The sequence below is a fragment of the Lactuca virosa genome, chromosome 1 (genome assembly GCF_052849685.1).
Source record: "Lactuca virosa cultivar CGN04683 chromosome 1, Lactuca_virosa_CGN04683_v6, whole genome shotgun sequence".
NCBI classification, from domain to species: domain Eukaryota; kingdom Viridiplantae; phylum Streptophyta; class Magnoliopsida; order Asterales; family Asteraceae; genus Lactuca; species Lactuca virosa.
In genome coordinates this window covers 261,678,268-261,687,643 of record NC_136426.1, presented here as the reverse complement: position 1 = coordinate 261,687,643, position 9,376 = coordinate 261,678,268, and the positions used below count along the sequence as shown (strand labels likewise).

Genomic DNA, 9,376 nt, shown 5'->3' with positions numbered 1-9,376 from the left:
AACGAAAAAGGGGGGGTGCAACACGAGGACTTCCCAGGGGGTCACCCATCCTAGTACTACTCTCGCCCAAGCACGCTTAACTACGGAGTTCTGATGGGATCCGATGCATTAGTCCTGGTATGATCGCACCCGAAATACTATCCATGCTTATTGCTTGTATGTCTTAAAAGACGCAGAACCACCTTTGTTTTCGTACGCGAGGCGTGGGACCCACGTGACCGATCGGCTCCGTTCCAAAAATACGAAGACCATGAACCATGAAACGGAGGCCACCCGAGCATAGAAATAGCAAGAAAAAAAACAAAAAAAACCGCACGTAAAATCTAAAAAAACGCAAACGGGCAACGAAAAAGGGGGGTGCAACACGAGGAATTCCCAGGGGGTCACCGATCCTAGTACTACTCTCGCCCAAGCACGCTTAACTGCGGAGTTCTGATGGGATCCGGTGCATTAGTGCTGGTATGATCGCACCCGAAATACTATCCTTGCTCATTGCTTTTATGTCTTAAAAGACGCAGAACCTCCTTTGTTTTGGTACGCGAGGCGTGGGACCCACGTGACCGATCGGCTCCGTTCCAAAAATACGAAAACCATCAACCATGAAGCGGTGGCCACCCGAGCATAGAAATAGCAAGAAAGAAAAAAAAACAAAAAAAAAAAACCGCACGTAAACACGAGGACTTCCCAAGGGGGTCACCCATCCTAGTACTACTCTCGCCCAAGCACGCTTAACTGCGGAGTTCTGATGGGATCCGGTGCATTAGTGCTGGTATGATCGCACCCGAAATACTATCCATGCTTATTGCTTTTATGTCTTAAAAGACGCAGAACCTCCTTAGTTTTCGTACGCGAGGCGTGGGACCCACGTGACCGATCGGCTCCGTTCCAAAAATACGAAAACCATCAACCATGAAGCGGAGGCCACCCGAGCATAGAAATAATAAGAAAGAAAAAAAAACAAAAAAAACCGCACGTAAAATCTAAAAAAACGCAAACAGGCAACAAAAAAGGGGGGTGCAACACGAGGACTTCCCAGGGGGTCACCCATCCTAGTACTACTCTCGCCCAAGCACGCTTAACTACAGAGTTGTGATGGGATCCGGTGCATTAGTGCTGGTATGATCGCACCCGAAATACTATCCATGCTTATTGCTTTTATGTCTTAAAAGACGCAGAACCTCCTTTGTTTTCGTACGCGAGGCGTGGGACCCACGTGACCGATCGGCTCCATTCCAAAAATACGAAAACCATGAACCATGAAACGGAGGCCACCCGAGCATAGAAATAGCAAGAAAGAAAAAAAAAACAAAAAAAAATCGCGCGTAAAATCTAAAAAAACGCAAACAGGCAACGAAAAAGGGGGGTGCAACACGAGGACTTCCCAGGGGGTCACCCATCCTAGTACTACTCTCGCCCAAGCACGCTTAACTGCAAAGTTCTTATGGGATCCGGTGCATTAGTCCTGGTATGATCGCACCTGAAATACTATCAATGCTTATTGCTTTCATGTCTTAAAAGACGCAGAACCTCCTTTGTTTTCGTACGCGAGGCGTGGGACCCACGTGACCGATCGGCTCCGTTCCAAAAATACGAAAACCATGAACCATGAAGCGGAGGCCACCCGACCATAGAAATAGCAAGAAAGAAAAAAAACAAAAAAAACCGCATGTAAAATCTAAAAAAACGCAAACGGGCAACGAAAAAGGGGGGGGGGGGTGCAACACGAGGAATTCCGAGGGGGTCACCCATCCTAGTACTACTCTCGCCCAAGCACGCTTAATTGCGGAGTTCTGATGGGATCCGGTGCATTAGTGCTGGTATGATCGCACCCGAAATACTGTCCATGCTTATTGCTTTTATGTCTTAAAAGACGCAGAACCTCCTTTGTTTTCGTACGCGAGGCGTGGGACCCACGTGACCGATCGGCTCCGTTCCAAAAATACGAAAACCATGAACCATGAAACGGAGGCCACCCGAGCATAGAAATAGCAAGAAAGAAAAAAAAAAGCCGCGTGTAAAATCTAAAAAAACGCAAACGGGCAACGAAAAAGGGGGGTGCAACACGAGGACTTCCCAGGGGTTCACCCATCCTAGTACTACTCTCGCCCAAGCACGCTTAACTGCGGAGTTCTTATGGGATCCGGTGCATTAGTGCTGGTATGATCGCACCCAAAATACTATCCATGCTTATTTCTTTTATGTCTTAAAAGACACAGAACCTCCTTTGTTTTCGTACGCGAGGCGTGGGACTCACGTGACCGATCGACTCCGTTCCAAAAATACGAAAACCATCAACCATGAAGCGGTGGCCACCCGAGCATAGAAATAGCAAGAAAGAAAAAAAAACAAAAAAAACCGCACGTAAACACGAGGACTTCCCAGGGGGTCACCCATCCTAGTACTACTCTCGCCCAAGCACGCTTAACTGCGGAGTTCTGATGGGATCCGGTGCATTAGTGCTGGTATGATCGCACCCGAAATATTATCCATGCTTATTGCTTTTATGTCTTAAAAGACGCAGAACCACCTTTGTTTTCGTACGCGAGGCGTGGGACCCACGTGACCGATCGGCTCCGTTCCAAAAATACGAAAACCATCAACCATGAAGCGGAGGCCACCCGAGCATAGAAATAGCAAGAAAGAAAAAAAAAACAAAAAAAAAACGCACGTAAAATCTAAAAAAACGCAAACGGACAACGAAAAAGGGGGTGCAACACGAGGACTTCCCAGGGGGTCACCCACCCTTAGTACTACTCTCGCCCAAGCACGCTTAACTGCGGAGTTCTGATGGGATCCGGTGCATTAGTGCTGGTATGATCGCACCCGAAATACTATCCATGCTTATTGCTTGTATGTCTTAAAAGAGGCAGAACCTCCTTTGTTTTCGTACGCGAGGCGTGGGACCCACGTGACCGATCGGCTCCGTTCCAAAAATACGAAGACCATGAACCATGAAACGGAGGCCACCCGAGCATAGAAATAGCAAGAAAGAAAAAAAAACAAAAAAAACCGCACGTAAAATCTAAAAAAACGCAAACGGGCAACAAAAAAGGGGGGTGCAACACGAGGACTTTCCAGGGGGTCACCCATCCTAGTACTACTCTCGCCCAAGCACGCTTAACTGCGGAGTTCTGATGGGATCCGGTGCATTAGTGCTGGTATGATCGCACCCGAAATACTATCCATGCTTATTGCCTTTATGTCTTAAAAGACGCAGAACCTCCTTTGTTTTCGTACGCGAGGCGTGGGACCCACGTGACCGATCGGCTCCGTTCCAAAAATACGAAAACCATGAACCATGAAACGGAGGCCACCCGAGCATAGAAATAGCAAGAAAGAAAAAAAAAAGCCGCGTGTAAAATCTAAAAAAACGCAAACGGGCAACTAAAAAGGGGGGTGCAACACGAGGACTTCCCAGGGGTTCACCCATCCTAGTACTACTCTCGCCCAAGCACGCTTAACTGCGGAGTTCTTATGGGATCCGGTGCATTAGTGCTGGTATGATCGCACCCAAAATACTATCCATGCTTATTTCTTTTATGTCTTAAAAGACACAGAACCTCCTTTGTTTTCGTACGCGAGGCGTGGGACTCACGTGACCGATCGACTCCGTTCCAAAAATACGAAAACCATCAACCATGAAGCGGTGGCCACCCGAGCATAGAAATAGCAAGAAAGAAAAAAAAACAAAAAAAAACCGCACGTAAACACGAGGACTTCCCAGGGGGTCACCCATCCTAGTACTACTCTCGCCCAAGCACGCTTAACTGCGGAGTTCTGATGGGATCCGGTGCATTAGTGCTGGTATGATCGCACCCGAAATATTATCCATGCTTATTGCTTTTATGTCTTAAAAGACGCAGAACCACCTTTGTTTTCGTACGCGAGGCGTGGGACCCACGTGACCGATCGGCTCCGTTCCAAAAATACGAAAACCATCAACCATGAAGCGGAGGCCACCCGAGCATAGAAATAGCAAGAAAGAAAAAAAAAACAAAAAAAAAACGCACGTAAAATCTAAAAAAACGCAAACGGACAACGAAAAAGGGGGTGCAACACGAGGACTTCCCAGGGGGTCACCCACCCTTAGTACTACTCTCGCCCAAGCACGCTTAACTGCGGAGTTCTGATGGGATCCGGTGCATTAGTGCTGGTATGATCGCACCCGAAATACTATCCATGCTTATTGCTTGTATGTCTTAAAAGAGGCAGAACCTCCTTTGTTTTCGTACGCGAGGCGTGGGACCCACGTGACCGATCGGCTCCGTTCCAAAAATACGAAGACCATGAACCATGAAACGGAGGCCACCCGAGCATAGAAATAGCAAGAAAGAAAAAAAAACAAAAAAAACCGCACGTAAAATCTAAAAAAACGCAAACGGGCAACGAAAAAGGGGGGTGCAACACGAGGACTTCCCAGGGGGTCACCGATCCTAGTACTACTCTCGCCCAAGCACGCTTAACTGCGGAGTTCTGATGGGATCCGGTGCATTAGTGCTGGTATGATCGCACCCGAAATACTATCCATGCTTATTGCCTTTATGTCTTAAAAGACGCAGAACCTCCTTTGTTTTCGTACGCGAGGCGTGGGACCCACGTGACCGATCGGCTCCGTTCCAAAAATACGAAAACCATCAACCATGAAGCGGTGGCCACCCGAGCATAGAAATAGCAAGAAAGAACAAAAAACAAAAAAAAATCGCACGTAAACACGAGGACTTCCCAAGGGGGTCACCCATCCTAGTACTACTCTCGCCCAAGCACGGTTAACTACGGAGTTCTGATGGGATCCGGTGCATTAGTCCTGGTATGATCGCACCTGAAATACTATCAATGCTTATTGCTTTTATGTCTTAAAAGACGCAGAACCTCCTTTGTTTTCGTACGCGAGGCGTGGGACCCACGTGACTGATCGGCTCCGTTCCAAAAATACGAAAACCATGAACCATGAAGCGGAGGCCACCCGACCATAGAAATAGCAAGAAAGAAAAAAAAACAAAAAAAACCGCACGTAAAATCTAAAAAAACGCAAACGGGCAACGAAAAAAGGGGGTGCAACACGAGGACTTCCCAGGGGGTCACCCATCCTAGTACTACTCTCGCCCAAGCACGCTTACCTGCGGAGTTCTTATGGGATCCGGTGCATTAGTCCTGGTATGATCGCACCTGAAATACTATCAATGCTTATTGCTTTTATGTCTTAAAAGACGCAGAACCTCCTTTGTTTTTGTACACGAGGCGTGGGACCCACGTGACCGATCGGCTCCGTTCCAAAAATACGAAAACCATGAACCATGAAGCGGATGCCACCCGACCATAGAAATAGCAAGAAAGAAAAAAAACAAAAAAAACCGCATGTAAAATCTAAAAAAACGCAAACGGGCAACGAAAAAGGGGGGGTGCAACACGAGGACTTCCCCAGGGGGTCACCCATCCTAGTACTACTCTCGCCCAAGCACGCTTAACTGCAGAGTTGTGATGGGATCCGGTGCATTAGTGCTGGTATGATCGCACCCGAAATACTATCCATGCTTATTGCTTTTATGTCTTAAAAGACGCAGAACCTCCTTTGTTTTCGTACGCGAGGCGTGGGACCCACGTGACCGATCGGCTCCGTTCCAAAAATACGAAAACCATGAACCATGAAACGGAGGCCACCCGAGCATAGAAATAGCAAGAAAGAAAAAAAAAACAAAAAAAAAACCGCACGTAAAATCTAAAAAAACGCAAACGGGCAACGAAAAAGGAGGGTGCAACACGAGGACTTCCCAGGGGGTCACCCATCCTAGTACTACTCTCGCCCAAGCACGCTTAACTGCGAAGTTCTTATGGGATCCGGTGCATTAATCCTGGTATGATCGCACCTGAAATACTATCAATGCTTATTGCTTTTATGTCTTAAAAGACGCAGAACCTCCTTTGTTTTCGTACGCGAGGCGTGGGACCCACGTGACCGATCGGCTCCGTTCCAAAAATACGAAAACCATGAACCATGAAGCGGAGGCCACCCGACCATAGAAATAGCAAGAAAGAAAAAAACAAAAAAAACCGCATGTAAAATCTAAAAAAACGCAAACGGGCAACGAAAAAGGGGGGGTGCAACACGAGGACTTCCCCAGGGGGTCACCCATCCTAGTACTACTCTCGCCCAAGCACGCTTAACTGCGGAGTTCTGATGGGATCCGGTGCATTAGTGCTGGTATGATCGCACCCGAAATATTATCCATGCTTATTGCTTTTATGTCTTAAAAGACGCAGAACCACCTTTGTTTTTGTACGCGAGGCGTGGGACCCACGTGACCGATCGGCTCCGTTCCAAAAATACGAAAACCATCAACCATGAAGCGGAGGCCACCCGAGCATAGAAATAGCAAGAAAGAAAAAAAAAACAAAAAAAAAACGCACGTAAAATCTAAAAAAACGCAAACGGACAACGAAAAAGGGGGTGCAACACGAGGACTTCCCAGGGGGTCACCCACCCTTAGTACTACTCTCGCCCAAGCACGCTTAACTGCGGAGTTCTGATGGGATCCGGTGCATTAGTGCTGGTATGATCGCACCCGAAATACTATCCATGCTTATTGCTTGTATGTCTTAAAAGAGGCAGAACCTCCTTTGTTTTCGTACGCGAGGCGTGGGACCCACGTGACCGATCGGCTCCGTTCCAAAAATACGAAGACCATGAACCATGAAACGGAGGCCACCCGAGCATAGAAATAGCAAGAAAGAAAAAAAAACAAAAAAAACCGCACGTAAAATCTAAAAAAACGCAAACGGGCAACGAAAAAGGGGGGTGCAACACGAGGACTTCCCAGGGGGTCACCGATCCTAGTACTACTCTCGCCCAAGCACGCTTAACTGCGGAGTTCTGATGGGATCCGGTGCATTAGTGCTGGTATGATCGCACCCGAAATACTATCCATGCTTATTGCCTTTATGTCTTAAAAGACGCAGAACCTCCTTTGTTTTCGTACGCGAGGCGTGGGACCCACGTGACCGATCGGCTCCGTTCCAAAAATACGAAAACCATCAACCATGAAGCGGTGGCCACCCGAGCATAGAAATAGCAAGAAAGAACAAAAAACAAAAAAAAATCGCACGTAAACACGAGGACTTCCCAAGGGGGTCACCCATCCTAGTACTACTCTCGCCCAAGCACGGTTAACTACGGAGTTCTGATGGGATCCGGTGCATTAGTCCTGGTATGATCGCACCTGAAATACTATCAATGCTTATTGCTTTTATGTCTTAAAAGACGCAGAACCTCCTTTGTTTTCGTACGCGAGGCGTGGGACCCACGTGACTGATCGGCTCCGTTCCAAAAATACGAAAACCATGAACCATGAAGCGGAGGCCACCCGACCATAGAAATAGCAAGAAAGAAAAAAAAACAAAAAAAACCGCACGTAAAATCTAAAAAAACGCAAACGGGCAACGAAAAAAGGGGGTGCAACACGAGGACTTCCCAGGGGGTCACCCATCCTAGTACTACTCTCGCCCAAGCACGCTTACCTGCGGAGTTCTTATGGGATCCGGTGCATTAGTCCTGGTATGATCGCACCTGAAATACTATCAATGCTTATTGCTTTTATGTCTTAAAAGACGCAGAACCTCCTTTGTTTTTGTACACGAGGCGTGGGACCCACGTGACCGATCGGCTCCGTTCCAAAAATACGAAAACCATGAACCATGAAGCGGATGCCACCCGACCATAGAAATAGCAAGAAAGAAAAAAAACAAAAAAAACCGCATGTAAAATCTAAAAAAACGCAAACGGGCAACGAAAAAGGGGGGGTGCAACACGAGGACTTCCCCAGGGGGTCACCCATCCTAGTACTACTCTCGCCCAAGCACGCTTAACTGCAGAGTTGTGATGGGATCCGGTGCATTAGTGCTGGTATGATCGCACCCGAAATACTATCCATGCTTATTGCTTTTATGTCTTAAAAGACGCAGAACCTCCTTTGTTTTCGTACGCGAGGCGTGGGACCCACGTGACCGATCGGCTCCGTTCCAAAAATACGAAAACCATGAACCATGAAACGGAGGCCACCCGAGCATAGAAATAGCAAGAAAGAAAAAAAAAACAAAAAAAAAACCGCACGTAAAATCTAAAAAAACGCAAACGGGCAACGAAAAAGGAGGGTGCAACACGAGGACTTCCCAGGGGGTCACCCATCCTAGTACTACTCTCGCCCAAGCACGCTTAACTGCGAAGTTCTTATGGGATCCGGTGCATTAATCCTGGTATGATCGCACCTGAAATACTATCAATGCTTATTGCTTTTATGTCTTAAAAGACGCAGAACCTCCTTTGTTTTCGTACGCGAGGCGTGGGACCCACGTGACCGATCGGCTCCGTTCCAAAAATACGAAAACCATGAACCATGAAGCGGAGGCCACCCGACCATAGAAATAGCAAGAAAGAAAAAAACAAAAAAAACCGCATGTAAAATCTAAAAAAACGCAAACGGGCAACGAAAAAGGGGGGGTGCAACACGAGGACTTCCCCAGGGGGTCACCCATCCTAGTACTACTCTCGCCCAAGCACGCTTAACTGCGGAGTTCTGATGGGATCCGGTGCATTAGTGCTGGTATGATCGCACCCGAAATATTATCCATGCTTATTGCTTTTATGTCTTAAAAGACGCAGAACCACCTTTGTTTTTGTACGCGAGGCGTGGGACCCACGTGACCGATCGGCTCCGTTCCAAAAATACGAAAACCATCAACCATGAAGCGGAGGCCACCCGAGCATAGAAATAGCAAGAAAGAAAAAAAAAACAAAAAAAAAACGCACGTAAAATCTAAAAAAACGCAAACGGACAACGAAAAAGGGGGTGCAACACGAGGACTTCCCAGGGGGTCACCCACCCTTAGTACTACTCTCGCCCAAGCACGCTTAACTGCGGAGTTCTGATGGGATCCGGTGCATTAGTGCTGGTATGATCGCACCCGAAATACTATCCATGCTTATTGCTTGTATGTCTTAAAAGAGGCAGAACCTCCTTTGTTTTCGTACGCGAGGCGTGGGACCCACGTGACCGATCGGCTCCGTTCCAAAAATACGAAGACCATGAACCATGAAACGGAGGCCACCCGAGCATAGAAATAGCAAGAAAGAAAAAAAAACAAAAAAAACCGCACGTAAAATCTAAAAAAACGCAAACGGGCAACGAAAAAGGGGGGTGCAACACGAGGACTTCCCAGGGGGTCACCGATCCTAGTACTACTCTCGCCCAAGCACGCTTAACTGCGGAGTTCTGATGGGATCCGGTGCATTAGTGCTGGTATGATCGCACCCGAAATACTATCCATGCTTATTGCCTTTATGTCTTAAAAGACGCAGAACCTCCTTTGTTTTCGTACGCGAGGC

General features: G+C 47.5%; 26 non-coding genes and 2 pseudogenes across 26 annotated transcripts; all 28 read right to left on the bottom strand.

The window, feature by feature from the left end:
- Nucleotides 1-12: 12 nt before the first annotated feature.
- LOC145145977 (5S ribosomal RNA) lies at nucleotides 13-131 on the bottom strand. Its single transcript, XR_013726926.1, has one exon. It is a non-coding gene; the product is annotated as a 5S ribosomal RNA (ribosomal RNA).
- Nucleotides 132-354: 223 nt separating this feature from the next.
- LOC145145913 (5S ribosomal RNA) lies at nucleotides 355-473 on the bottom strand. The gene has a single exon (XR_013726865.1). It is a non-coding gene; the product is annotated as a 5S ribosomal RNA (ribosomal RNA).
- Nucleotides 474-662: 189 nt separating this feature from the next.
- Nucleotides 663-783, bottom strand: LOC145150966 (5S ribosomal RNA). The gene has a single exon (XR_013731768.1). It is a non-coding gene; the product is annotated as a 5S ribosomal RNA (ribosomal RNA).
- A 228-nt stretch (nucleotides 784-1,011) lies between these two features.
- On the bottom strand, nucleotides 1,012-1,130 carry LOC145148663 (5S ribosomal RNA). The gene has a single exon (XR_013729537.1). It is a non-coding gene; the product is annotated as a 5S ribosomal RNA (ribosomal RNA).
- A 230-nt stretch (nucleotides 1,131-1,360) lies between these two features.
- Nucleotides 1,361-1,479, bottom strand: LOC145149858 (5S ribosomal RNA). Its single transcript, XR_013730699.1, has one exon. It is a non-coding gene; the product is annotated as a 5S ribosomal RNA (ribosomal RNA).
- Nucleotides 1,480-1,712: 233 nt separating this feature from the next.
- LOC145146590 (5S ribosomal RNA) lies at nucleotides 1,713-1,831 on the bottom strand. The gene has a single exon (XR_013727527.1). It is a non-coding gene; the product is annotated as a 5S ribosomal RNA (ribosomal RNA).
- A 221-nt stretch (nucleotides 1,832-2,052) lies between these two features.
- LOC145146657 (5S ribosomal RNA) lies at nucleotides 2,053-2,171 on the bottom strand. Its single transcript, XR_013727591.1, has one exon. It is a non-coding gene; the product is annotated as a 5S ribosomal RNA (ribosomal RNA).
- A 185-nt stretch (nucleotides 2,172-2,356) lies between these two features.
- Nucleotides 2,357-2,476, bottom strand: LOC145150136 (5S ribosomal RNA). Its single transcript, XR_013730962.1, has one exon. It is a non-coding gene; the product is annotated as a 5S ribosomal RNA (ribosomal RNA).
- Nucleotides 2,477-2,705: 229 nt separating this feature from the next.
- Nucleotides 2,706-2,825, bottom strand: LOC145146252 (5S ribosomal RNA). The gene has a single exon (XR_013727200.1). It is a non-coding gene; the product is annotated as a 5S ribosomal RNA (ribosomal RNA).
- A 228-nt stretch (nucleotides 2,826-3,053) lies between these two features.
- Nucleotides 3,054-3,172, bottom strand: LOC145137341 (5S ribosomal RNA). The gene has a single exon (XR_013721002.1). It is a non-coding gene; the product is annotated as a 5S ribosomal RNA (ribosomal RNA).
- A 221-nt stretch (nucleotides 3,173-3,393) lies between these two features.
- LOC145146656 (5S ribosomal RNA) lies at nucleotides 3,394-3,512 on the bottom strand. Its single transcript, XR_013727590.1, has one exon. It is a non-coding gene; the product is annotated as a 5S ribosomal RNA (ribosomal RNA).
- Nucleotides 3,513-3,698: 186 nt separating this feature from the next.
- Nucleotides 3,699-3,818, bottom strand: LOC145150135 (5S ribosomal RNA). Its single transcript, XR_013730961.1, has one exon. It is a non-coding gene; the product is annotated as a 5S ribosomal RNA (ribosomal RNA).
- Nucleotides 3,819-4,047: 229 nt separating this feature from the next.
- LOC145146251 (5S ribosomal RNA) lies at nucleotides 4,048-4,167 on the bottom strand. Its single transcript, XR_013727199.1, has one exon. It is a non-coding gene; the product is annotated as a 5S ribosomal RNA (ribosomal RNA).
- Nucleotides 4,168-4,395: 228 nt separating this feature from the next.
- LOC145145695 (5S ribosomal RNA) lies at nucleotides 4,396-4,514 on the bottom strand. The gene has a single exon (XR_013726655.1). It is a non-coding gene; the product is annotated as a 5S ribosomal RNA (ribosomal RNA).
- A 187-nt stretch (nucleotides 4,515-4,701) lies between these two features.
- Nucleotides 4,702-4,818, bottom strand: LOC145151366 (5S ribosomal RNA; annotated as a pseudogene).
- A 231-nt stretch (nucleotides 4,819-5,049) lies between these two features.
- Nucleotides 5,050-5,168, bottom strand: LOC145148897 (5S ribosomal RNA). The gene has a single exon (XR_013729761.1). It is a non-coding gene; the product is annotated as a 5S ribosomal RNA (ribosomal RNA).
- A 228-nt stretch (nucleotides 5,169-5,396) lies between these two features.
- LOC145150438 (5S ribosomal RNA) lies at nucleotides 5,397-5,516 on the bottom strand. Its single transcript, XR_013731264.1, has one exon. It is a non-coding gene; the product is annotated as a 5S ribosomal RNA (ribosomal RNA).
- Nucleotides 5,517-5,747: 231 nt separating this feature from the next.
- Nucleotides 5,748-5,866, bottom strand: LOC145149726 (5S ribosomal RNA). Its single transcript, XR_013730576.1, has one exon. It is a non-coding gene; the product is annotated as a 5S ribosomal RNA (ribosomal RNA).
- A 227-nt stretch (nucleotides 5,867-6,093) lies between these two features.
- On the bottom strand, nucleotides 6,094-6,213 carry LOC145144880 (5S ribosomal RNA). Its single transcript, XR_013725881.1, has one exon. It is a non-coding gene; the product is annotated as a 5S ribosomal RNA (ribosomal RNA).
- A 229-nt stretch (nucleotides 6,214-6,442) lies between these two features.
- On the bottom strand, nucleotides 6,443-6,562 carry LOC145146250 (5S ribosomal RNA). The gene has a single exon (XR_013727198.1). It is a non-coding gene; the product is annotated as a 5S ribosomal RNA (ribosomal RNA).
- Nucleotides 6,563-6,790: 228 nt separating this feature from the next.
- On the bottom strand, nucleotides 6,791-6,909 carry LOC145145694 (5S ribosomal RNA). The gene has a single exon (XR_013726654.1). It is a non-coding gene; the product is annotated as a 5S ribosomal RNA (ribosomal RNA).
- A 187-nt stretch (nucleotides 6,910-7,096) lies between these two features.
- Nucleotides 7,097-7,213, bottom strand: LOC145151365 (5S ribosomal RNA; annotated as a pseudogene).
- A 231-nt stretch (nucleotides 7,214-7,444) lies between these two features.
- On the bottom strand, nucleotides 7,445-7,563 carry LOC145148896 (5S ribosomal RNA). Its single transcript, XR_013729760.1, has one exon. It is a non-coding gene; the product is annotated as a 5S ribosomal RNA (ribosomal RNA).
- A 228-nt stretch (nucleotides 7,564-7,791) lies between these two features.
- On the bottom strand, nucleotides 7,792-7,911 carry LOC145150437 (5S ribosomal RNA). The gene has a single exon (XR_013731263.1). It is a non-coding gene; the product is annotated as a 5S ribosomal RNA (ribosomal RNA).
- A 231-nt stretch (nucleotides 7,912-8,142) lies between these two features.
- Nucleotides 8,143-8,261, bottom strand: LOC145149725 (5S ribosomal RNA). The gene has a single exon (XR_013730575.1). It is a non-coding gene; the product is annotated as a 5S ribosomal RNA (ribosomal RNA).
- Nucleotides 8,262-8,488: 227 nt separating this feature from the next.
- Nucleotides 8,489-8,608, bottom strand: LOC145144879 (5S ribosomal RNA). Its single transcript, XR_013725880.1, has one exon. It is a non-coding gene; the product is annotated as a 5S ribosomal RNA (ribosomal RNA).
- A 229-nt stretch (nucleotides 8,609-8,837) lies between these two features.
- Nucleotides 8,838-8,957, bottom strand: LOC145146249 (5S ribosomal RNA). The gene has a single exon (XR_013727197.1). It is a non-coding gene; the product is annotated as a 5S ribosomal RNA (ribosomal RNA).
- Nucleotides 8,958-9,185: 228 nt separating this feature from the next.
- On the bottom strand, nucleotides 9,186-9,304 carry LOC145145693 (5S ribosomal RNA). The gene has a single exon (XR_013726653.1). It is a non-coding gene; the product is annotated as a 5S ribosomal RNA (ribosomal RNA).
- Nucleotides 9,305-9,376: the final 72 nt, after the last annotated feature.